At 34.5% G+C, this 24,576-nt stretch overlaps 1 protein-coding gene across 3 annotated transcripts in view; it reads left to right on the plus strand.

Annotated features, from left to right (window-relative positions):
* NEGR1 (neuronal growth regulator 1) overlaps positions 1–24,576 on the plus strand; it is a 941,547-nt gene that overhangs the window by 167,937 nt on the left and 749,034 nt on the right. Inside the window, exon 2 of one of the 3 annotated variants that reach the window (XM_070078259.1) lies at positions 1–24,576. This exon is cut by the window's left edge and continues 46,648 nt beyond it; it is cut by the window's right edge and continues 32,354 nt beyond it. The exons of the other annotated variants lie outside the window; for them this stretch is intronic. The gene's annotated coding sequence lies outside the window, so the exon portion shown is untranslated. 3 annotated transcript variants of the gene reach the window in all.

Below are 24,576 nucleotides of genomic sequence, written 5' to 3' on the forward strand. Positions count from 1 at the left end.
AATATCAACTAAATACATTTTCTTTGTGCACTTTTCTGTGCTTTCAAATGCTTAGAATCTCAACCCCAATAAGTATAATAAGGAAGCTGTTGAATCACAACTTTTAAATAAATCATGTAAAATAATGTTACCTCATCCTTTTAGCTAATCACTTGTTCTTGTTTGAGACTAATTTAATAGGCTGAGTATACAAAAGGAATAGTTTAACTATACAATGTCAGTTTGCAAACCTTTCATCTTGCTTAAAATCTTTGAAAAGTCATCATATTTCCCAAATTTTACTTTTCCCCATAAAATTTTTGAAACTTAATAGATGATCTAGTGATTTTCTTCATCTCTGCTCAAAATATTTCACTTTATTCCCATTCAATGGCCCTGTATAGTTAGAAATTATCATTCTTACAATTCTGGAACATTTTAAGTCACTTATATTATTTCATATTCAGTCACATGTATTTCTAACCTGAACACATGACATGATTTTTTGTTTGTATTGTCTAAAATTGACTTTTAAAATAAAAGATTTGTTTGTTATAGATAAAGTTACATGGAAATGGATGAGGGAAGAAGCAATTAAAGTAGAAGATGTTAGGATGTGTAATTCCACATGAGGAGACTCTTTCAAGTTATGTATATTGCCTGGACACAGTATAGTGCTTTCAAACTAAAACTTCCGGCCGGCGCCACGGCTAAATAGGCTTATCCTCCGCCTGCAGCGCTGGCACCCTGGGTTCTAGTATGGGTCGGGGTGCCAGTTCTGTCCCGGTTGCTTCTCTTCCAGTCCAGCTCTCTGCTATGGTGGTTGTGGAGGATGGCCCAAGTCCTTGGGCTCTGCACCCATATGGGAGACCAGGAGGAAGCACCTGGCTCCTGGCTTCGGATCTGCGCAGCGTGCTGTCTGCAATGTACCAGCCGTAGTGGCCACTTGGGGGATGAACCAACAGAAAAAGGAAGACCTTTCTCTCTGTCTCTCTCTCTCATTGTCTGACTCTGCCTGTCAAAAAAAAACAAACAAACAAACAAAAAAACTTCCGACATGTTACTTTTTAAAAAATATTTTTTTTTTATTTATTTGAAAGGCAGAAAGCCAGAGAGAGGGAGCAGTGAGAGAGAGAGAGAGAGACAGAGAGAGAGAAAGACTCCATTTGCTACTTCACTCCCCAAATGGAAACAAAAGCCAAATGAAGCCAGAAGCAACTCCATTCTGATCTCTGAGAATTGCACATTGAAGAGTTAGGCATATTTACACAAGACTATACAAATTGTTCTTGGTTTCTGATTAGTCTGTATGAGGTAAAACTGGAAAACAATTTGCTATTATATAGTAGCATGATTGATTTTATATTTATCCTAAGAAATATGCCCTTACTGATCAAAACATTATTGGAAAAGATAATTTGAGAAAGTGAAGGACATTAGAGAGTTAATCACTTACTTAAGGTTTTTATATTATAAACTCTCCTTTATTTCCGATACCACGTGCATGTTCTGAAAGTAATTAATTGATTAGTATTTACTCATTCTGGAGTATGATCTGTAACAGTTATCTAATAATAAGCAATGAACTATAATTTTATGTTGTTGATGCAATCATTAATGTCTGAATAAAATGCTCTGGGAGCACAGAGGAGAAGGATACACTTTTCCCTAAAATGGGCTGCTCCATCAGACTGAGTGGCAAATGGGTCTTGAAAGATGAATAGAAATTTTACATTTGGAGAGAGAAGATATGAGTATAAATGTCATAAATTTAATTTTGTCAATAAGAAACTAGATAGTTTAAAATCACTCATAAATGTGATATGTATTATTTGTTTCATTGAGAATAAAAAAGATCTAAGTTTGTTAAACAGTGAAAAATGACAGATTAGTAAATGTATTTATATATATAAATTTATGAATATCTTCTCAGATTGTTCTTTAGAAAGAAATGAAGTTACTCTTTCAAAATTCAATACATATGGAAAACTTTAAAACTTGAACACTGTGGTATTAAAAGGCCAAAAAAGTCATGAGGATTAAAAAAATACTAAAGTAGAAGAAAACCATGTTTTCTTTTCTTTTATGTTGTTTGTGTGATATAAGAAATGTCATGGGTTTAGATGTGTGAAATATGTTAAATGTTAATATTTATTTTATTGTGAACATCAGAATAAATCAGTCATTCTCAGCTGGAGATGATTTAACCCCCATCTCCTCACAGGTGACTTTTGGCAAAGTCTGGAGGTGTTTGGTCGTGACAACTGGCAGGGGGTACTCTTGGCAAGCAGTGGAGAGAAGACCTGGATGCTGCTAAATGTCCTACAAGGCTCAGGAGAGCCCCACAAATGAAAAATTATGCAGCCCCAAATGTCAATATTGTCGAAGTTGAGAAATCCTGGAAAATCTTCAAGTAGGGCTTTTCATAGTGAATTGTCAGACACATGACAGTTGGAGACAGTCTTCAGAAATGTCTGGTTGTGCTGAAGAATAGGCTCACTTAACTGGGCCTTATAGTGAATTTAAAATAAAACTACTCATAAATGATTAATTAAGAAGAATGCCTCAAATGAATATGAAATCTTGAAACATAACTTGGCAATGACAGAAACTTTTCGGTTTAAAATTACATTAATCTAATAAGTATTTAAGAGTATTCCACAGCTAACCTACTTCAGGAGGAATATTTATGACCAAAACAGAGACTTGTGGATTTGAGAAAATATGAGATTTTGAAAATATTATTCATAAACATATAATATTAAATATGTAATAGAAAAAGGGAATTAAGAATTGTTAGCTTTACATCCAAAAATAATTTGACTGTGCTGCAAAAAAAAAGGTAAATCTGAATGAAAAATATATTTTATTTCAGAAACAATTATCTCTGATGAAGTAAAATCTTTTCAAAAAACATATGTTGTTCAAGAGCAGAAGTAAAAACATCTGAAATTGGAATGGCACCAAATATTCTGTAAAGAAGCTCAATAGTTAGGGACAAAAATAACCACACAATACAAATATGCTATTAATATTTTACATTTCCATATTTTAATAATTTTTTCTTTGGTTGCACAGTTTATCTATAGAATGATGATAGTATTGGTTTCAATATGAGCATTGCAAAGCATCTCCATCATACAGTACTCTTTGTTATCTTTGTGTATTGTGAGACTAAAATACCACCTATGAATATACAGGAATAGCCAACAATGTAATTAAAGCAGCATCCATGGTAGAACCGTTTATCCAAATAAAGCCAAGCTGCCAATTCACTTATTAGCTGTTCCTTCATGTGAGACAAGAATTTCAAATTCCCTCTATTCCTTTAATTTTCCAAAACATCATTAGCTTGTAAATTGTTTTGTTTTTTATCATTTTATTTATATAAGATGAATAAATTTCATGTATTTTTTTTATTTATTTGAAAGACAGGGTTACAGAGAGAGGTAGAGACAGAGAGAAAGGTCTTTCATCCGATGGTTCACTCCTCAAATGGCCACAACGGCAGGAGCTGTGCCAATCCAAAGCCAGGAGCCAGGAGCTTCCTCCAGGTTTCCCATGCGGGTGCAGGGACACAAGGGACTTGGGCTATCTTCTACTGTTTTCCCAGGCCATAGCAGAGAACTGGATTGGAAGAGGAGCAGCTGGGACTAGAACTGGCACCCACATAGGATACGCTTTAACCCGCTGCACCATAGCGCCAGCCCCATGTCATGTATTTCATATATTTATTCATGTATATCATATATTTATATAAGGTGAAATAAATTTCATGTATTTCATATATACAGATTTAAGAGCATAATAGTACATCCTACCTTTTCCTTCCTTCTGTCCATTATCCCTCCTTTCCTCTTCCTTCAACTCTTATTTTATCTTTCAATTTGTACAATGACATACTTGTAGTTTATTTTACAATCACAAGCGTAGCCCTCCATCAAAAAAAGAATTCAACAAATAGTAAGTAGAATAATGACAACAACACTGTTCCTCAAGCATATAGACAAGGGCTGTAAGCAACAATCATATTTCAAAATATCAATTTCAGCCATACACATTACATTTTTTGTGTTCTGTACATTAATTACCACATATCAGAGAAAACATGACATTTGCATTTTTGGGACTGGCTTATCTCAATAAAAATAGTGGTTTTCAGTTGCATCCATTTTGTTGCAAAACACAGGATTTAAATACTCATTTACAAATTATTTTTAAAAGACAAAATTAATATTATTATAAATTCATTTCATTTTTCCTCACACTATGCAATTTTCAGTCACCTTATACTGAAGCTTATCCTGAAGCTGTATGATTTAAATATTTTATGTTCACTTTAGTTCAAAATATTGTCATAGAAAATTTTGTTTCGAAAAATGACCAAAGGTGCCAACAGTTGATGAAACATAATTTGCTGGGTAGGGTTAGAACAAACTTTGCTGCCTTATATATTCCAAGACTATGTTTAAACTTTAAATTTGGTTTGTAGAATAGTAATTTTCTTCCATTTGAAGTTAATTATTTTCCTTCATTTCTGTTTTGTACTTTAAACATAAAAAATGTCTTATCCCCGGTCTACATGTATTGTGTTACATCTTCTACACTGACATTTGTAGATAAGCCCTCTCCCTGCACACATACCCTAAAAAATAAGATCAATATTTGGGTCACCTCTTAAAAACCCAAACCTTCTGTTTAAAAAAAAAAAAAAACTTTGTGTAGAATTCTGGGTCTGTATGTTTAAGAAAATCATAATTATAGTTATATTATACACACCATGGTATATTCAAGCTTCTTCCTTAGACATACACTAAAACTATAATAAATGTCACGAATAAGCATATGTTTTCCTTTTTTATCTAGGAGAAGATAGAAAATACTCAGTTTTCCCTAAAGATTTCAATAAATGTCTCTTAAGTAAAAGTCTCATGATCGTGAAATAGGCAAAAGAGAAAAGCTACACAAAGCAAAACAAAACTCTTATGGATCATGGAAGGGCATCCAGAAATCAATGGAAAAGTGCTTTATGCTCCACTCTGTTTTCTGTGGACTTTTTTGACTCGCCCTTGTATTTTACCTTCCCTTTTCTTCCCCAGAAACATATTGTTTTCTAGATACTTCCTTAGAGCTAGTCAGGATAGTTGAATAAAAATAAGACGCGTTCACCAAATGATCTATGCCACGTAAAAGTAACTATTGTTTGGGCAATGTGAGAAGATTTTAAAAGCTTGTTTAGGCCGGTGCTGCGGCTCACTAGGCTAATCCTCCGCCTGCGGCGCCGGCACACCAGGTTCTAGTCCCAGTCGGGGCACTGGATTCTGTCCGGCTGCTCCTCTTCCAGTCCAGCTCTCTGCTGTGGCCCGGGAGTGCAGTGGAGGATTGCCCAAGTGCTTGGGCTCTGCACCCGCATGAGAGATCAGGAGGAGGCACCTGGCTCCTGGCTTCAGATCAGCGCAGTGCGCTGGCCGCAGCGCCCATTGGAGGGTGAACCAACAGTAAAGGAAGAACTTTCTCTCTGTCTCTCTCTCTCACTGTCCACTCTGCCTGTCTAAAGGTTGTTTTTGATTTGAAAGGAGGGATGAAAGAGAGAGGGAAGGAGAGAAAAAGATCATCCATCTTTTGATTCACGGCTCAAACACCTATAAATGGCTAATGCTGGGCCGGGCCAAAGGTGAGAGCATGGGAATCCATTCGGGTCTCCCACATGGGTGGCAGTGATCTGCTGATTTCCCTGGCATAATAGTAATAAGCTGGATGAGAAGTGGAGCAGCCAGGACTTTCTCTGATAGGGGATGCTGGCATCGCGGTTGTTAGCTTAACCTGCTTGACCATAATGGTGGTCACTCTTAACGGTAATTTTATGTAAATATTGTTCACTTGGGTACCAAACTGAATACTAATTGTTTCCCTTAAAAGAGGCTTATCCCAGGATATGCATATTACTTCTTTAGGAAACTTTTGTCATTATCACTGATACCACTGCAAGAATATATTTTATATGGTTATTCATAGAAAATCAAAAACAAATCAAAACCTCTTCTACTAAATAAACTCCTAACTGGATTTTACTACAGATACATCTGAACATGTTGTCTTCAGCTATTTTCAGAAAACATTAAACCATGGCTCTTAACAAGCTGTTCTCATTTATAATACAATGCAATTGTAGTGTTGGCAAATGGGAAATCCCAGAGCTAGTGAATAAACAGGAAGCTTCATCCTGTGTTAACAATCCCTTAGGACCCTATTTGGAAAGAAATGGCCTTTGCAAAACATGCACAAACATGCAGCTTCATACTTGGCAAAAGACTTGCACATTTTATTCCCAATTCATTTAGTAAGTTTATCCCTTTTCACATTCACAAGCATATACAAATTTGTAATCTTGGGAGTGTTTATGAAGATTTTATATATATGGCTGTGTGTATGTATGTTCACGAATGTTTATCCATGTATATGCACATTTATATATGTATATATATAAAATATATGTTAAAGATATAGATATATGCATATGTTTATAAATGTATTTGTATATAAATTATATATATATTATTTATGAATACATAAAGGATTCAACAGATCTTAGAACTTGTATGATAAACTCCTTAATTTACAGAAAATATGAGCATGGCATGAAATAGAGTAGAATTATGCAGGATAGAGTGATACATTAGCATGGTAGCGATTTTTAGAGGACATTACTATTTAAAAATAATAGTTAAATATCAGAAAATGATAAATAGTGCAATGGACAGCAGTTCTTCCCTGCAGTTCCATAACCACTCCAACAGAAAGCAATGAGGTTCAGCAACAATGTGAAACGGTGATTGCAATGGAGAATTTTTTTTTTTTTTTTGACAGTCAGGGTTAGACAGTGAGAGAGAGAGAGAAAGGTCTTCCTTCCGTTGGTTCACCCCCCAAATGGCTGCTACCTCTGGCGCGCTGCGCCAATCTGAAGCCAGGAGCCAGGTACTTCCTCCTGGTCTCCCATGGGGGTGCAGGGCCCAAGGACCTGGGGTCCATCCTCCACTGCACTCCCACACCACAGCAGAGAGCTGGACTGGAAGAGGAGCAACTGGGACAGAATCCGGCACCCTGACCTGGACTAGAACCTGGGGTGCCGGCACCACAGGCGGATGATTAGCCTACTGAGCCACGGCGCCGGCTGAGAATATTATTTTTAAAATCCAAAATTAAATATCTCTATGTTTCACAATGACAAGTTCATTCTGACTATATCTAAACAATGTGAGACATTAAGAATATATAAGGGCTGGCCTTATAGTACAGTGGGATGAACCACTGTTTCTGACATCACCATCCCAAATCAATATCCCACAATACTGTTTGATTCCTGGCTACTGTGCTTCTGGTCCAGCATCCTGCTAATGTGCATGGGAAAGCAATGAAAGATGGCTCAAGTACTTGGCCCCCTGCTTGCTCTTGTGTGACATTAGGATAGGTATTAACATCTCTAATCATCATTTGTTAACATGTGAATTGTTGTATTAATACATTCCAACTGAAGATTAAGTATTGTTGAACAATGAATATCTAGCTTAAAGCCTCACATAGTAGTCATGTCAGGATTATTAACGTCATATGTGAAGTATGAAATGCAGTGAACAGGATAATTAGAATACAGTAAAATAGGCTTTAATTGTTTTCTTGGAACTGGTTTAAAATCTAAAAAGATTAGCTTTAATAAAAATAATCTACATTTCAGGATACAATTTCTTCATTAAAATTTGTGCCATGCCTCAGAATCAGCCCTTAATGCATTCGGGTCCGGCTGATAAGCTCATGAGAGTATTTCAGGCATGGAAAGCCAAGACACTCTGGCTAAAAACAAACAAACAAACAAACAAACTAATGAAAGATCTCTGCGAGTGAGGTCCCAGCAGAAAGTATGGGCCATCAAAGAAGGAGGTACCTTTCTCTGAAGGGAGGAGAGAACTTCCACTTTGACTATGACCTTGTCGAAATAATATCAGAGTTGGCGAATTTAAGAAGCTTCCATAGCCTTGGCAACTCATGACTAGAGCCTCAGGTGATTACTGACGTCATAAATAAGAGTGTCAATTGTTAAATCAACAACAGGAGTCACTGTGCACTTACTCCCCATGTAGGATCTCTGTCCTTAATGTGTTGTACTATGTGAATTAACAGTATAACTAGTACTCAAACAGTACTTTCCACTTTGTGTTTCTGAGTGAGTGCAAACTGTTGAAATCTTTACTTAGTATATACTAAATTGATCTTCTGTATATAAAGATAATTAAAAATGAATCTTGATGTGAATGGGATGGGAGAAGGAGTGGGAGATGGGATAGTTGCAGGTGGGAGGGAGTTCATGGGGGGAGAAAGCCACTGTAATCCCAAAGTTGTACTTCGGAAATTTATACTTATTAAATATAAGTTAAAAAAAATTGTGCCATGATCCAAAAAATTAATCTTTTCTCTATGTTATATGAACTGGAATTTTAAAAGTTTGCCTAACAAATAAAATGTTTAATTATTACTACTATATTTACTTAAAATTTAAGCTTAGATTATTCCCCATATATATATATATCATTGTTTATTAAAATCATGGTTTATTCATAGTTATAAATTCAGAGCAGGGTTCAGCTAAAGTAGCAGATATCACTAGAGCAAATTCAAATAGAAAGAGATTTAATTTAGAAAACAGTTCTTAAAATTGCCATGAGGGCTGGAAAATCAGGCTGTTGGCTGAACCTCCAGTAATAACTACTAGAGCAACTTTGCCTAGCTGCTACTACAGGCTGAGCATCCCTGAAAAAGGTTTGAAGTCCAAAATGCCTCCAAACTTGAAATTTTTAAGCACTGGTATGACACCATGAGTGCATAATTCCACACCTGGCCTTGTGTGAAAAGTTTCAATGTATACATACACACACTAAAAAGAATTGTGTAAAATTACCTTCAGGCTATGTATATATGGTGTGCATGAAACATAACTGAGTTGTATGTTTAGAATTGTGTTCCATCCCCAGGATATCACATTATGGAAACAAAATTTTCCATTTCAGACATGGAGTGTTCAACCTGTACATCGCTAAACAGAAAGAAAGAAAATTAAGATACAGCTGTTCCTATTATGTCTACAGTACCTTAGCTGCTCCCAAATTATAGCCACTAGAGCCACAAAAGCTTAGCTGCATTCTCACTACTAAAATGAATAAAACATCACCGACCACCTGTCTTCTCATGCTACTCAGTTCCAAATAGTGATTGGCAGAAGCTATGTTGCCGCTGGGGTTGGACGAATATGGGTTTTACTATTATTATCATTATTACTGTTGGTATTAACTCTACATCCTGTGCAGGACATTGTACAAAAAGGGGACTGGAAGGAGAAGAAATCAATCTACTGGATCTGCTACAGCTTTTTTAAGTGTCAGAGTCAAGAGTTTGTCTTCAAGTAGTGAGATGTTTTATTTCACCATCAAAAAAGGAGATTTAAGACTCTGGTATATTACCACTAATTAAACCCATACACAATTATCCGTGAGCCACTCAGTATACTTTTACAGGGCACATCAGCCAAAGAGTACACATTGCAATATGCCCACACCCTCAAAAATGCTATCCAGCTTTCAGAAGAACTGGGAGGAAGAGAGTTTCTTGCCCTAACAATTCCCAGCGGTATTCCATGGTTTCCTTCTGTCTGTCTTCAAGAGGGAGTAGCTGCTGTGTTTAGAGAGCCCTCTGTAGTCACAGGATTTCTTTGCTATTCTTTCTATCACTTCTCTTAAATAACATTTGGCTGCAGTTTCTAGAGCAGGTGGCACTTGAGAATCAAAAATACCTTGAGGCAAGTGAACATCCTTCTGCTTACAGTCTGGCCTATATAAAGAACATTAAACTAGCAGGTGTCCACACCCGAATGCATTCTGCCTACAAACCAAAAAAGAGATACTGCTTTTCCATCAGGGAATATATTTCTGGCTTTGAAGGATTGGTGAATCGAGGGAAGTTCTTACAATACTAATAATAGGGTCCTAGTCCCAAAATCTATTGTCTTGATGTAGAAACAATACTCTTCCGAGCAGCATTGGACTCGCGCCCTCTACCCCAAAATCCAGAGAATATGGATGTAAATCTCGGAGTTTAAAGCACAGGAACCAGTGTCAATGTTGCTAAATTCTGGTTTATCTTAAAGATGTATTCCTAAATATGTAACTCACCTCTGTGTTCACAGTACTGTTGATATGAATAGTAGAGGAACTACATTAACTACTAAACTTTGTGTTTAAGGATCATTCAGGACAAAATGAAGCCATTTATAGGCATTTCTAGTTCTAATGAAGAAAAAAAGTCTAAATAGACAAGTCTTTAAGAACTATGTGGGAAATGTTTTAGGAACATGCATTATAGCATGTAAAAACTGGATTTTCAGTGTTCCACTGCATTTTTAATATGTATTAGTAAAACTCATCAGTTTAGAGATAAAACTAAGAACGTAGAGGGGAGAAGTAGATTAAATTCAAAGCTAGAGTTCAAAGAAAACTACTTAAGCTTTCATTTGAGCTTTTAGACCAAACAATAATAAGCTCAGATAAAATGCATTCTCAGAGATACATGGTAGTAAGCTGTTGGTGAACTATTTTAATTTTATTCAGTAAAATATTTCAGTTAATGTTCTTGTCATCAGAAACAGTGAATAAGTTTTATTAATTCCCACAGATGTGATTCTTAGAGAATATTTTCATATTAGGAAACCATTTCTAAAGAAATAAATATTTTGTTAAAAATCATAGATATTTCATTGAAGATTTACATGTTAAATTCTATTTATGAAATTTAAATGTTTTCTATTATCTAAAAGTCTGAATAAATAATCTACATAAAACAATTAATTAAAATAAGTTTTTAAGGGGAAGCAGAGAGGAAAACACGTTTTGATATTTTGTTTTCATGAAGTAGAGATTAAATTAAGTCCAATTGATCTAAAATCTCTTTCTACTACTTTCATTCAACAAATATGTATTGAGTGTATTCTATAAGTACAGCGATGTGCCAGTCATGAGTGTTTAGTTAAGCCATTAAGGTTACATATGACTTTAAGGATCTCCAAAGTAAGCCTGAAAATTGGGTATTATTGTTCACAATTCAAGGGGATCTGAACTTTGCAAGGTAATTCTTTTAAAATGCCATCCCTAATGCATTTGCTACTTTACAGATCATAGTTACTTTTCAAAGAGATTTTATGGATAGATAACATCTTAACTTAAAGTTTATAGCTGTACTGTCTTTCTAAGTACCTTTTAATGTGCCCAACATTAAAAAATCAAAAAAGTACAGAATGTTATTATATAAAAAGTAAAAGTCTTACACCATCAGCTCCCTCAATGTATTCCCGAGAGTGGGACTTGTATTATATCTGTTTTCAGAAAGAAAATCTCTATTATCCTTCTACTTAATCTCCAAACTGAGAATTATTACAAACTAGCTGAGTGGTTTCTTGCTACCATAACAAGTTCTGACTGTTTCAAGAAGCTGGTTAACTTTTATATGATTTTTAAACTAGTCCACAAATAAAAGTGCATCTTAAATGTTACACAGATATCCTTAAATCTTAAAACTAATAGAACTCTTAATTCCTTTTGTGATCTTATCCCATTTCATTTATGTTATCAAAACTTCTTTGCCAACCATCTTACAATCATGGTGGCAGAGAAGAAAAGAAGGAAGAATTGCACATTTGTCAACACTTATCCTCCGAATCTAAAATTTCATTCTGTTGAGTGAATTATAGGTTGATTAGTGCATTCTCTCCTGAACTGAGTATGGCACAAGTGTTATCATTCCCTATGTTCACTACGTGCCTAGAGAGCTCTCAGCTCAGTCACATCTACGTGCTTCCCCCTGTCCACAAGAGTGGTTTACCACTGTTGTTCCCATTAAAGCCCCTGTGGTGAACTTTCTTTTATAGAATGCACTCTAAGTGTGTTCTAGATCTTCTCTTTTTTTTTAAAAACATGTATGTATTCATTTTTAGTTTTATTTGAAAGAGACAGGAAGATAGAAAGAGACAGATTTCCCATCCATTGTTTCATTCTCCCAAATGCTTGCAACAACCAGCTATGCTTGCAGCAGCCTGGATATGCCTGGCCAAAGCGAGGAGCCAGAAGCTCCAGGTAGGCCTCCACATGGGTGGCAAGGAAGTAAGTACAGATTAGCTTGAAGCTTGATATGAAGTGGAAATGCCATGATTCAAACCAAGTGACTTATTGACTGTTACACCAAATGCCCAGCTCAGTGACAGATCTTCTCACTTAGGTAATGTCTTTGAGACACTAGTACTGGAACACTAAACAGGATTCTCCAGGAAATTGAAGAAACTGACGAGAAATATAACAGTAATGGACATAAAAAACTTATTAAATATTTGATTTATTCTAAAAACTAATGCTATCCACACTTTGTTAGATCCATTAAGGAATGTCTTCCTTTTCATTTATGATTTATAGTAGGAATGCTCACTTCCTTGGGGCAGGGGGTGAAGGAAGATTCTCATCTCAATGCAAAAGAATATTACATTATTTTATATGCTAAATTGAAAAAAAAATCACATATAAATATAAAAGACCATGGGTATGGAATTCAGTCTAGTGGTGTAGATGCCCATATTCTGTATCAGGGTTCTTAATTTGGAGGTTTAGCTATGGTGCTCATTCTAGGGTTAAAGAACACCCTAGAATGTGGCATGTGATGCCTCAAGAAGTTCAGCCCCTGCCACCCACATAAGAGACCTTGATCCAGTTTTTACACCCTGGCTTCAGTATGACCCAGCCCTTGATGTTGTATCTGTGGAGTGAAGCAGCTAATGGGAGTCTCTCTCTTTCTCTCTCTCTCTCTCTTCTCTCTCCACACCCCCCTCTTCCCCTCTTAAATGCAATAATCCAAAATTAATGGATTGTTCACAGATTCTCAAGCACAATGCATTCCTGCAGATGTTTTGGCATTACCCTGAAATAACTCAAAGGTTCACAAAGCAGAACTCTGAACCACATGTTCTGTCTCTATCTTTTACAAATTAAAAAAGAGTTCTGGTTTTGGAAAGCCAGCATTTTCAAGATTTTATGGTTCCTGTTTTGGCATAAAATGCAGTAGTGACTATATGCCCTCACATCTTGTTAAAAGACTTAACTTTGTCCAAAAGCACAAACTTTTTGTAAATGGACTAACTCTTTTTACTTAGTAAATTTCAAGGTCAGTATAGATAAAGTGTAATTTCTAGGTGAACAATTGCTCCCAAGGAATATGTACTGAGTACTTAAAGTTGGTGGGAAATAGAATCAACTAGAACAAAGGATGCTCTCAAACCTCTCTTGGCTTCTCTTAAAACAAAAATAGGATGTTTCCGGATCTATTCTGACACCAATTGAAATATTGTGTGGACATGAAAAACTGCATCTTAAAGAAAAATCTGTGTCTGCTTATGTAATCGAGTGTTAATTTTAATACTCAGTATGCTAGTCCATATTGCACAGAGAAACAGAAAAATTAGGATGTGTTAATATAAAACATGCATATTATTATAATTATATATAATATATATTTTATATGCATTATATATAAACCATAAACATATTTCTCTCTACTCTGTATTTCCATATATATATATATACAATCTATCATTCTATCTATCAATAGATAATGAGAGATGTTTAAGGAACTGACTTAGGTGATTGTGGATGCTTTAAAGGTCCAAAATTTCCAGGAAAGACTGACAGGCTAGAGACCCAGGAAGAGTTGCAATTTGGTTCCAAAATCAAGAATGCTTGATGACATGAGTGTTCGTTCTATTAAAGCCTTTAACCTGTGGTTTAAGCATTACCCATGTCATGGAGGACAATCTGCTTTACTCACAGTCTACTGACTTAAAAAAAAAAAAAAAAAAACAAAACAAAAAAAAACACTCATTTAAAAAAGGAACTTCACAAGGGGGCCGGCGCTGTGGTGCAGTGGGTAAATGTCCTGGCCTGAAGCCCCAGCATCCCATATGGGCGCCAGTTTGGGACCCGGCTGCTCCACTTCCCATCCAGCTCTCTGCTGTGACCTGGGAGGGTGGTGGAGGATGGCCCAAGTCCTTGGGCCCCTGTACCTACGTGGGAGACCCAGAGGTGGCTCCTCACTCCTGGCTTCGGATCGGCACAACTCTGGCTGTTACGGCCAGCTGGGGAGTGAACTATCAGATGAAGGACCTCTCTCTCTCTCCCTGCCTCTCCTCTCTGTGTGACTCTGGCTTTCAAATAATCAAAAAAAAAAAAAAAAAAAAAAAAGCAACCACAGAAATATCTGGAATAACAGTTGACAGTTGAACACATACCTGGGTAGACTGACCCATTTAAACAGAGAGATAATATTAAACATCCCACTCAGTAAAAATTGATCTATTCTGAAAAACTTCAAGTGTTATGCAGTGACTTATTACATTGTTTCGTGCTTTGTACATGACAATGTAGCATTACAGAAATTTGTATGTAGAAAAACAGAGGAAATGGTTCAATAAGCCATATATAAAACGTCTAAACATAATACAACAGTAGTTGTCCTGGTTGTTAAAGCTGTCTCTGTGATGCATTTTTGCTTCTAGTTTTCCCGAACTCTAAAGATGATGCACAGTTTCATAGTCTCATGCAGCATCAAGAAATTGACCACTGGTCCACACATTTTACTGATAATGATACATATGTAATCCTGTCCATCATGAATCCTTGGTTCTGGTAGCTCTGTGTGCCTTCTTGTCAACCTAGATTTTTGATTCTCTGCCTACCTGAGGACCAGTATTCTTAGATGCACTATATGGCAGTGACAAGAATGTAATATGGACGCTCCAAAAATTAAATCCAAACTATTCAACTCTTAAACATTACATAAAGGCAGTTAAAGAGTTGTTGTCCCATAAAAGGGAAATAGTAAAGAAAATATGGGTAGGTGAACATGGACTTTGTACTAAAAGAAAAAAATATTGAAGGGAAGGAAAAATAATAAGCAACATTAGAAAAAAGTAGGAAAATAGAGAATAGGGAGACCCATATTCCTCATCAGAAAACCTATTAGAAGAGCAGTCCAGATTATCACTATTTCATGGCCAAAGGTGATGGTGAGGGAAGTGAGATGGATGATTTCCAGCAAGAACTTCACTTAAGACTTAAAAGGGGTAACCCTCAGCAAGCATTTGGTATAGTACTTAAGATACCACTTAAGATGCCCCTGTTCCCTATCAGGATACTTGGTTTGTGTCCCAGCTCTACTTTTTGTTACAAGTGGGAATCAATGTGAATCCCAAAACAATTGGTGCTTGGGTCCCTGCTACTCACATAGGAGAACAGAATTGAATTCTGGGCTCCTCATTTTGTTACAGACATTTGAAGAGTAAATGAGATGTTTCTCTCCCTCTCTCTTTTAAATAATAAATATTTTTTAATTATTTATTATTTAAAATATTTATTTTATATTTATATTCATATTATTATATTTATAAATATTTATATTATTATATTTATATTATATTTATAAATATTTATATTTATTATTTAAAAATTTTAATACAGAGAGAAGCAAGTGTTGCTATACCAGCTAGAATTACTCCTAGGGCAGACATGCAAAACATTTCATCTTTTCCTATAAAAGCTGGAGAGATTTTTTTTCAGATACAAGACCAAGGAATCAGAAGATTTGGGGAGAATAGCAGAAGTCTTAAGCAATATAATTAGCAATAAATTTAAAGTGAGATCAGTTTCTTCATGGTTAGGATAGGGCACACTACTTCTCTTGCTCATGGGGTACTATAGAATCAGTGATTATTACTTGCCTTGAAACAACCTAGCACAGCTTAGATACTCAGGAAAAATCATTCTCATTCTTGCCAAAATCTCGTGGGAGTAAAGGGATGTAGGCATAAGCAAATTCTTGCCACAAGTATTTCAGTAGATTTGACACTGATAGCCATTATATCCCATTTTCTTTGCATGACTCCTAGAAGCTCTGTTACAAAGTCAGTAAAAATTAAAAATAAAAATTACAAAAAAAAGAATAAAAAAGGAATGAGGAAGGAAGGTGGGAGTGTGGGAAGGAGGTAGGGAAGGGTAGGAAGTATCATCATGCTCCTAAATCTGTATATATGAAATATATGAAATTTTTTCACCTTATATAAAAAATAAAAAATAAAAGTCAGTAATTCCCTTACATATCAATAAAGTTTTCTTTTGTTTAGAGCAGAAGGTTTTCATGACAGTAAACCATGTAAACTTCTATAATTTAGATTACAAAAAATAAATTTTTTGTATTTATGATCACTCACTTGTAATGAGTGGGTTTTTAATCTGTTAATCTTCATTAAACACTAACACATATTTGGACTGTTGTATCCTACTCATCTTTGCATATCATATAATTTCTTACATTGAATTTAATAATTATTAAAATTTTGAATGAGTTGATTTAAAAGGCAGTGTTTCATGCATCTTGGTATAATAATGAATCTGTTTTTTTTTTTTTTTCTCATGGTATCATAGTCTGTTATGTTTTGAGATGGGAGAAAAGCAATGAATCCAAATGGCTAATCTCTCTAAAACCTGGATTGAGAGGATAAGACAAGTTTAATTATTATAACAGTAAATATTTTTTAGTTCTTACATGTCAGACACGGTGTTACTTGTTTTTCATAGAATGCCTATTTAATCCTTATGATTTGTTAAAGTATACAACATAGTACTCTGCATTGAAGAATGGAGAACATTAAAGTTTAGAAAGGTGGAATAGCCAGCCCCAAGTAATGCAATTCCTGATCAGTATAAATGGTGCCTAAGAAGTCTATATGTGGATATGAATAATTACCACATTTGTGTGACTATCTTTGACTTCTACTTCATAAGTCAAAACTAAAACCAGAAAACCAAATAATGGATGGGCTAAGATGGAATAACATTTTTTTCTATTGGTTTTATGTTCCCATAGATAATACTTGTATTTTTTGACTGACTGCATCTTTATTATGAACATAGCTTTCTCTGCATAAATAACAAATGATTGGAATTAATGCAAGTATTGATAAATCACACATCTTATATTTACAGTATGACAGTACTCAGGAAAATTGGAAACAGGGTGGAGAATTGTGAAAATGAGGCAGGCAGGATACCTTACATTATTTTTTGAGATTTATTGATGTGAAAGGCAGAGCAACAGAAAGAGGTAGAGACAGACAGGAAGAGATTTACAATCACTTGTTGACTACCCAAATGGCCACAGAGGCCAGAGCTGAGTCAGACTGAAGCCAGGAACCCAGAGCTCCATCTTGACCTTCCGTGTGAGTGGCAGAGACCCAAGTACTTGAGCAATTCTCCACTGCTTTCCCAGATGCATTAGTAGAAAGATGGATCAGAGGCATACAACTCTCATAAGGGCAGCCAATATCAAAAGGAGCAGCTTAGGCTGCACCACAATACTGCACAAACCATACTTTACATTTTGCATCAATAGCTTCTAAGTATCCTTATTCATAGGTTAAACAACATGCTTAAGTTTCCTAATTAATAGAAGTAATCTTTGAAGTAATTAAGAGTTGATTATATAGCACTTTAGGAGATGAAAGCTGTTTCTCTTTTACAGAATTTTAAAATTGTGCATAAACTGAATATTTAAAAAAAATCAGTATCAAAAGTAGCTAATGCTGGAGAAATCACTTCCTCCCACAGAGAACAGTTAATTACCATGGCTACCATAAAACAAACAGATGAACCTGGAAAATATTTTTTCTTACTTTTTCATCCCTTTAGTGTTTGGTGTCTACTTTGGACTGATTAGTTTATCAAGTGCATTCACTTTAGGAACTACACACCTGTAATTAAAATAAAAACCCCACATGTCACACACAAGCATGTTGAGACTTTCACATCACAGAAAACAAGGTTGTTGCTCATTGTACACAATTTTTATGCATGCGGGTCTTTAAAATGCTAGAAGAAATTATTTGAGTAAAATACCTCCTTTTTATCTCTACCCTGAATCTTTGGTGTTTTATAGTTACATTATCTCTCTTGTCTTCCCAGCCATGGAATGGAAAAGTTTTCATCATCTTGTCTTAAGCCTTGACTTTCCTATCAAAATAAATAATGGAAATTCCAGGTTGTGGATTCCTATGCAATAACATCAGCATTTTCATTTTGTTATTTGAGGTGCTTTAATGGGACCAAGACACTTGGAAGAAAAACCAAGCGTTGTTCCAATTATATTTTCAAAACCTCAAAGATACAGTCTTTTACAAACACTTGTCAGACAGTTCAAAATTTTGCCTTTGTCCTATTATCCCATTTTTCTTGTTTCAAAGACATGACATTAAATTTGCCCTTTTTTTTTAAAATTCAGATGTTGCTTAGGTCAAGCCAGTTAGCTGATCCCTTAAGTTGGTGAGTTCTAATTTTCTCCTAGTGATCTTCATCTTAGGAAGGAATTAAAGACAATTCTAAAGTTGCTGCCTTCATGCTAAGAACAAATGAATTATCTAAAGCAAATAGAGAGGTGAAAAATAAAATGCCTATTTGTAACTTTGGAATATAAAAAGCATCTGTTAAGAGAAGCAATTTTTATAACATTTGCCTCAGAAAGACTCCATAGGATCAATTGAAGGTTAATAAGCTTCTGTAGCTACTTTTAAAGAAAAAATTTTATTAACAATACTCATCTCTGTAGGTGTTAAAAGAAAAAAAAAATAGGTTCTGAGTCCATTATACTTACCACATGTTTAGAATTAGATGATGAATTTTTATTTATGACTCTTTTTCTCATCTTCTGAACCAATAACCTCAATCTTCCTTGGAATGAAAGAAAGGATTCAGATAAAACAGAGTGAAATAAGAGCATAGATTGTGAATTTTTTCTTTATCTTATTGGAATTATATTTTAATATAACACAGTTTTTAAAATTTTAATATCATGACTACTAGTCTCTAAGCTTGTTAGTTTAGCCTCACTGCTGTCATTTTAAGGAATTTGTCCAGATAATCCAGTTATTAAATTATTTTATACTTTGTTTTGCTGAAAATGTATTTATGTGAAAATGAGATTAAAGTACTAGAATTTCACCTGTTTTATAGACATGGTAACCTTTCTGATAATGTCAGTCTCTTACCTGGGTAGTTATTGCCTCACTGCAACCAGCAAAATACTTTAATGTTTCTATGTATTAAATACAATTGTATTTTAAGGAGGAAGAAAAAAAATTCTAAAGTGAAAAAAGGAATAAATTTCTAGTTAGAAATCATGAACATTGGATTATAATTCATAAATCAACATAGCAGATTGGACAGTTGTATAGAAAAGAGCAACACACCAGGGATCAGGAAGCTCAGTTCATTGTCCTAGTTCTGCTGTTCTCCACCTCTGGGGCTTTGGACATCTCCCTGGATTTCTAAGGAGGTTTAGGTAAGATTTGTTCTAGTCTCTCATGATTATACTTTTCTAAAGAAATAACTTTATGTATTCTTCAATTCTTTGCAGCATTTTCTCTAAATTATAACTTGTCTCCTTTTTTAAAATTTTAATATTTTGTATTTGAAAGACAGAACTACAGAGAATGAGGCAGAGACAGAGAGATTTTCCACCTATTGGTTCAATCCCCAAATGGCCACAATGGCTGGAGCTGGGCCAGGCCAAAGCCAGGAGCTACAAACTCCATACAGATTTCTCATGTGTGTGGCAGGGACCCAAGCACTTGGGTCATTTTCTTGTACTTTCCCAGGTGTGTTAGCAGGAAACTGGATTAGAAGTGTAGTAGCTGGGGCTTGAACTGGTGCTTTGTGAGATGCTGGCATTGTAGATGGCAGCTTAAACAGCTGTACCACAGTGCCAGCCCCACCTATTTCTTCTAAACAGGACTTTTATAATTGCAATGATTCTTTAAAATATATAGGAAATATTTCTTTAAATATCTTCAGCATTAAATGTATATATATATGAATATTGTTGAGTTGTATTCCTGTTCCTCAATTTCTAGTCTTAAATTCATAAACTATAAATGATATATTTGTATTTAGTTTTGAAATAATTAGTCATATTGCATATACATGTCATATTTGCCATTGTAATGATGTGATTCTGAAAATACTCAAATAGCCACATTGGAATGTGAAAATATCCAATTAGAGGGGAGATCTCACTGGGTATAATGCTAATGAATGTAGCAGAGAATGTTAAAAGCTATTGATACTGAAATATTCATGTAAAGAATGAATACAATGTTCTGTTATAAAAATTTTCTGAAACTTTTTCCCCAATATCTAACATTATGGGCTTATGATTATATAAATGGTTAATGCAAGGTGAATTTAAATAACATTATTTGTTGTTACCCATTTAGCAATTTTACTTACCCATTAGATGCTCTAAAAATTATTCAGATATAAATTTTATATTTTCTTCCTTAAAGCATTTATTGCAGATTGTGTGCTCCTTTCTATAAATCCCTATGGCACTTACAATTAATGACTATACATACAAGGGCACTTTACAAATTTATGGAAAATGGACTTTAAAGATAAGTTTATTCTGGTGCTAAAAATGTAATGCATGCAATTTTTCATAATAGATATTTTCTATGAATTCCTCTCAAAACGTTTAGCAGACTTAATCATGGATTTCAGAAAAGTTGTAGATAGGATAAAGCCTCAGCATAATATATTTTGCTATATTTGAAGAAAATTGAGATATATAGAAAGACATGAGCTTATTAAATAAGCACACACACACGCACACACACACACCTTGAAACCATGAAGGTGCTTCAGAAAGTTCATGGAAATTTCCATTATCTTTTCCTTCCATTTTTCCCCAATATGTTTTTAAGCTTTCTAAATTTATTCTCATCATCTTTTTGAATACCTTTCTCTTATAATTGAGGACTCTTTCAATGTACTTATTTAATTCAATAAACAAAGCTTTATGGAAGACTAGTTTTAAAAATTCTATAGATGAGAAAACATTTTTTGGTCAAAGCACAGTAGATATGACATCTTTTTGCCTAAAATCTGCTAAAATTAGGCTTTCTTTGAGATGAGACTAGAAACACAGCCAAAAGATACACATCAAACTCAAGTTTAAATAGGTAAAAGTATTTAGCATATTTTAAAATTTAATGTGAAAAGTTTCCCAGAAAAACTTTTATGTTTTTCAATACATTTTTTTTAAATCAAGGACTTATTCTCTAGTAGTTAGATTAGGTGCAATATGTGTAAGACTTCCCATGAAGTTTCTATAGTAGATCATTCTATTTATAAGTATCATTTCATAATGCTACAGTGTGGTAATTTCATGTAATGAAATTTATAATATTCTCAATATAAGTTCATTTCTTTCTTATGTTATCATTGCAAAGCAGTTCTGCAATCAGTTGATTCATTATAACCTACTTTTAAGAAGATGTGTGATTATTTCCCACCTTAATGATATTTCATTCAAATCATTGTGTACACACCAAATAAGAAGAGAAATTTTCTTATCTGAAAAATTGGTTTCTTGAAGAAGCTATATAAATCAACCTTGAACATTATACTATTCTTATTTTCTTGGTTGTTACCAAGTAGCTGAATGCTTCTTACCTGATGCCATGGCAAGAAACAGGACATTCTCATCTATCTAAGGTGTCTACATTTTAATGACATGTTTTACATTTGATAGAAAAGGAACACTGAAAAGTCCTGAAATCCTAATAATCCTTTGTCCACATTTGAATCTACAGATTTATCCAAACTTTAGAAGCAGTAAATTAATCTCTAATCTACCATTACTGAGTCATTCAATTCTTCTTTATTGAAATGTTTGATGAGTTTCTTATTCTAAATGCACTGCTGTCTTCTTTAGTCATATTTTCATTTTAGCTTTCCCTTCAAAGCAATGGGAAAGAGATTTATAACCTGTCGTTTGACTGCCATAAGCCAATCATCCTTGAAATCAAACCTTATTATTCAATTCCTATTCTCCTTATTTTCTACTTGGGATTAAGAATTGATGGCTAAAATTTAGTCTGAGTTACTTAAGCTAATGTAGTTAGACATATTGGGTGAACTTTTCCTATACAGTGAGGCATACCTATGAAAAAGAATTTCGGAGAAGCACACAGTGAAATGTTTGTACTGCACACATTCCTGGGTCACTGCTTTTCCAAATTGAATTCAAGTAAGCAAACATACCTTAGCTTTTCTTCATGTACAGAATAGTCTTTCAGGAAAAGGTAACTGTGCCTTTTTAAATCTACCACTGAAAACAAAATCGCATTCCTTTAGTCTAATAATGTTTGATATTATCTACAAGGAATGAGTCTTTTTAAGTCTATGCTAATGTTACCTTTCCTAAAGGGCCTTTAACTCTGTCATTTTTTTTCTTATAGTCCAATTTCAGTTTATCAGCTAGTATTTATCTTCACATTTCTCTATGTTCCCTTCAACCAAGTGCAGTAACTTTAGAAAAGTCATCTAATATTTTTTCTCCTACTCAAAAAATTAAGTTTAGATCCTGCTTATTCTAGGGCAAAGTCATATTTATCTTAGTTAGATCTAGGTTTTCACTGCCATCTGGCATCTCTTGTGAATCTCTTATTTTGTTTTTCATTAAACATTTTCAAATTTTTTGCTCTCAGTAAACTTAACACTATCCTCTCTTCTGAATTATGAAAAAGCAACTTTCTCTGCTAAGGTAGTTGAAGATCTTTAATGTGAAGCTAATAAGCAATCATAGGTATGAGCATGAGGCCAAGCTTTCTAAAGGTACTAGAAGGGGAAGTAGAAATATTCTCTGAATAAATAATGTCTAAAGAACTTTAATGAGTAACGCAAACAATATATAAGACAAAAGGTAAAAGTAAGTCAAGACTTATCCTGGGAAGCTCAAGAAATTCACTCAGACTGATGATATAACGTTGGCAAGGGATACATATGAATGTGGTTGGACCCAAATACCAATTTTTGGACTAACAGCAAAGCTCCTAAAGTCATTAATCCTATATAAAATACACAAATGTAATACTATAAATTCAAATATATCACATTTTAATGGTTGCTTAAAAATCTTTTTGTTAATATTAACTCAATTTTACCCTTATGGCATCATTCCATGTTGATTTATACCCATCTATCAGATCCAGATAGGATCACTAGTTTTAAAACTATTACCCTGAGGCTGGTATTGTAGCATGGCATGTAGATCTACCGCTTGCCTTGCTGGTATCACCAATGGGTGCCAACTGAAATCCTGGCTGCTCCACTTCCAAACCATGTTTCTGGTAATGGCCTGGGAAAAGCAATAGAAGATGGCCTGAGTGTTTGGGTCCCTGTCACCCACATGGAAGACCTTGATGAAACTCCTGGCTGTTGGTTTCAGTCTGGCCCAGCACTGGCTGTTTTGGCTGTTGGAACCATCTGGGAAGTGAACCACCAGGTGGAAGATCTCTGTCTCTCTGTCTCTGTCTCTCTCCTTATCTCTCTGAATTATGACTTTCAAATAAACTTTTAAAATCTTTTTTTAAAAAAAATTCCCCTAAGAGTTTTTCTACTTTAGCATCACTTTCTCAACATACCACCTCCTTACCAAGGCTGACTCTCAAGGAATGGCAGGGAGACTGGTAGAAAGAGGTAGATTATATATATGAGAAATAAAGTAACCACTTTGTCATGTCTCACTGCAGACATTCCACCTAGAAGTCTAGGGTGGGGCATGTTAACCTTAAATCAAGACCAGAAATTTGATTAATATTGTGGACTTGATATTTTTTAGCAAATTCTTATGATGACCTCAGTGACCACCTATTATCTATGAGTGAGCAGAGAAGTTATGGAGTATGCTAAATAGCTTGTCCATGAGAAACAGATTTTCATTACTAAATTAAGCTTAAAAGAGTTTGTGTAATACATAAATATAAAATTTGATTTTGATTGTGTCATTTTAATTAAGTCATTAATTATGCTCTTTCAACATACCATATGTTTTCAAGTATCCTTAGTGTGGTATAGTATAAAATAAGAAACAACCTTAGAGAATCTTAACCTTAAGAGCCAAGTGTCCTTGATTGGTGGAGTTGATTAAAAAACTTTATGTCATTTTGTTGCCAATATAAAAAAAATGGCATTATATAGTTAAAGAACAGCATTTTAAAAAGGAAGACAAAAAATAAAAAATAAAAAGGGAGTTGCAAGCAATGATGTGCTTCTACATGAACAAAAATGATGGCCAGTTGCTTAAAGGGTGGTTGCTAACGGCATATGTTTTTTATTCTCTTATCTGTTGACTGTTTTGGTTAAAAGTAATTGCTATTTAGCTAACATAGCAAGAATTATTTTAAAAATAATTTCATACAGTAGTATTAATACAAAGTTTCTTGCCTCTTAAATATTTCTGATATTTACTGAGAGATCTCAATTTATTTGACTTTCTGAATTATTGCTGTAGCAATAAAAAACCAACAATTAGATAAAAATCACTAAATATATATTATAATTCCAATGATAAATATTCATAATTATATATGTAAATAATGAATGTGAATTAAAATACTTGTGTGTGCACATA

Source organism: Oryctolagus cuniculus, chromosome 7 (assembly GCF_964237555.1).
Source record: "Oryctolagus cuniculus chromosome 7, mOryCun1.1, whole genome shotgun sequence".
NCBI classification, from domain to species: Eukaryota; Metazoa; Chordata; class Mammalia; order Lagomorpha; family Leporidae; genus Oryctolagus; species Oryctolagus cuniculus.